Below are 2,980 nucleotides of genomic sequence, written 5' to 3' on the forward strand. Positions count from 1 at the left end.
TCATTTAAAACTCGCCTTAATTTAAGCCAAGCTACCATTCCTATCCTACTTTAAGAATAGTTAGAGAGATCCTGTCTCAAAAACCAACCAAGCAAATAAAGTAAAATAAAATAAAATAAAATGAATACTATGACTAGTAATGTAGAGGTGTGGTAGAGTTTGAGCCCCTCTCACACACGAGGCACTTGTGTCCTGCTTTCCATCGCCTGCAGTGAAGATGTCCCACCCATCCCCAGCAGCCAAGCCCTCCAATTCCAAGAACCAACAAGACTTTGACATGCACATCAGCAGGGAGTGAGTTGGATGAATTGTTTTAGAATTGTTTGCAGATATTGTTCCCAAAACTGAGGAAAATTTTCGTGCATGGTGTACAGGAGAAAAGGGCACTGGACAGCTGGGAAACCTCTGCATTTTAAAGGATGCCTTTTCTACCGAATTATTAAGAAATTTATGATTCGGGGCGAGGACTTCTCAAATCAGAATGAGACAGGTGGAGAGAGTATTTATGGTGAAAAGTTTGAAGATGAGAATTTTCACTATGAGCATGATCGGGAGGGTTTGCTGAGCATGGCAAATGCAGGCCCCAATACAAATGGTTCTCAGTTCTTTATCACAACAGCTCAAACTCCTCGTTTGGATGGGAAACTTGTGGTATTTGGTCAAGTAATAAAAGGGCTGGGTGTGGCAAGGATGCTTGAAAATGGAGAAGTGAATGGTGAAGAACCTGCCAAACTCTGTTATTGCAGAATGTGGAGAACTGAAGGAAGGGGATGACTGGGGAAGATTCCCCAAAGATGGCTCTGGTGACAGTCATCCAGATTTCCCCGAGGATGCAGAACTAGACTTAAAGGATGTAGATAAAATTTTATTAATATCTGAAGACTTACAACACATTGGGAATACTTTTTTCAAGTCTCAGAACTGGGAGATGGCTATCAAAAAATATACGAAGGTTTTAAGGTATGTGGATAGTTCAAAGGCTGCTTTTGAGAAAGCAGATCTATCCAGACTGCAGCCTATAGCCTTAAGTTGTGTGCTGAATGTTGGTGCTTGTAAATTGAAGATGTCAAATTGGCAGGGGGCAATTGACAGTTGCTTGGAGGCTCTTGAAACGGACCCTTCAAATCTAAAGCACTGTACGGAAAAGCACAAGGATGGCAAGGATTAAAAGAATATGAACAAGCATTGGCTGATCTCAAGAAGGCCCATGAGAGAGCCCAGGAGATAAAGCTATCCTGGCAGAATTGCTTAAAGCCAAACAAATGATAAAGGCACAGAAAGATAAAGAGAAGGCAGGGTATGCAAAGATGTTCGCTTATTAAGGATTGAACTTTCCTTAACTATTATACATTGATTATATAAAGGACAATGTATATTACTGTCTACATGATCCCTGATGTGTTTCCCGTGATCTTTGTCATTGTGTACATAGCAGTGCTGACATAGGTCCCTTCTGAATAAAGTGTTACAAAATACAAACAAAACATTAGCATGACTACTACAGTCTTATCCCCTCCCCTGCACTGATTAATTATCTTTATAGTATATAGAATCTATCAGCCAAAACCAGCATACTTATTTACAATGTAATGGACCAATTTAATTTTCCTTCCTTCCTCCCTCCCTCTCTCCCTCCTCCCTCCCTCCATCCCTCCCTCCTTCCTTCCTTCCATTCTCTCTTCCTTTCAAATAGTGGGTATGGAGTTGAATACAATCTTGAACATGCCAGGCAAATGCTCCATCCCCAGACCAAGCCTCTAACCCCAGTGTTTTAACATGTTTTCCAGGGTAGCAGCTATAAATCAAGACTGTCTTAGACAAGGAGGCTAAGTGGTCCCTGTTTATAGTGGTCAATGCCTTCCAGGAAATTTTAAGATCTTCACAGTTAGAACCATGTGTTTTAAATTCTCCCATTAGTTGAGTGCTTTTTAAAGTAGCGGCTTAGTAAATACTGACAGATGGTTTAATCCATGTGTAGAAATATTTTGGACTACCAGGTCATATGTTATATCTGTCATCAAATCCTGTTCCAAAGCTAGTGAGGCCTTAAGAGATATGAGAAGCTACTGAGTGGATTTGAGATATCTTTTGCTCATGCCTTATGTGGGGTTCTCTTCACCAGGCTCTATTTCCAGGGGACCATGGAGTAGCCATAGATGGTTAGGACCAACAGACACAAAAAAATCACAGTGCAGAGGTTCTGTGCATGATTCTTCTCCGGGTCTTCATGATGCAGAGGCTCTACGCACCTTTCTTCTCTAGGTCTTAGGCTGCCAGCTTAGTCAGTTACGTCTAGGATACACCTTCCAAGTCCACCTTCCACTGTCATTTGCCAGGAGACATTTCCTGTCCCGAAAGAAAGGAAGTCTGCTCCTTCCTTCATGCAGTTTCTGTGCTGATGTCTTAAGCTCAGTCACATTACAATCCCTTGCTGGGTGCCAACAGTGGGTTCGGTGGGCGCATTTAAAATGTCCTTAGACAGATGAAAATGTATTTGTTACCCAAAACTCAAATTTAACTGGTTTTTATATTTTCAACTCTGATAAGCCTACTTTTAATATGGCCTTATTTCCTCACATAAGTTCTTTCTGGTGACTATGAACTAACCAACTATACTTATTTATACTAGTGCAACGTTTTGCTTGATTTCTAGAAGTTAACTGCTAGAAGGAGGATACTCAAGAAGCCAGAAGCCAGAGTACGGTCAGATTGGAAATAAAATGATGTCCCATGCGGGAAAACCCTTCTCTTAATGAAGGCTTGGTAAAAACCTGTTATCCATCCTTAGGTAGCAAACTGCAGTGTACTTCTGAACTGCCAAGAGGGCCTGAGATTCATGAGCGTGTGGAAGAAATGGGTGAGATAAATGAAAGGAGAGACAGATGGTATCAAGTGCTGTAAGTCAGCCAAGCTACACAAACACCCCTGGACTTGGCAAGGGAGAGGTCAAAGGGGATGTTGATACAAAGAGTTTTGGTGG

At 41.5% G+C, this 2,980-nt stretch overlaps 1 pseudogene; it reads left to right on the top strand.

Moving 5' to 3' along the window:
- The first annotated feature begins 217 nt into the window (after window positions 1-217).
- LOC116910897 lies at window positions 218-1,322 on the top strand (annotated as a pseudogene).
- The last annotated feature ends 1,658 nt before the right edge of the window (window positions 1,323-2,980 follow it).

This window comes from Rattus rattus, chromosome 10 (assembly GCF_011064425.1).
Source record: "Rattus rattus isolate New Zealand chromosome 10, Rrattus_CSIRO_v1, whole genome shotgun sequence".
Classification (NCBI taxonomy): domain Eukaryota; kingdom Metazoa; phylum Chordata; class Mammalia; order Rodentia; family Muridae; genus Rattus; species Rattus rattus.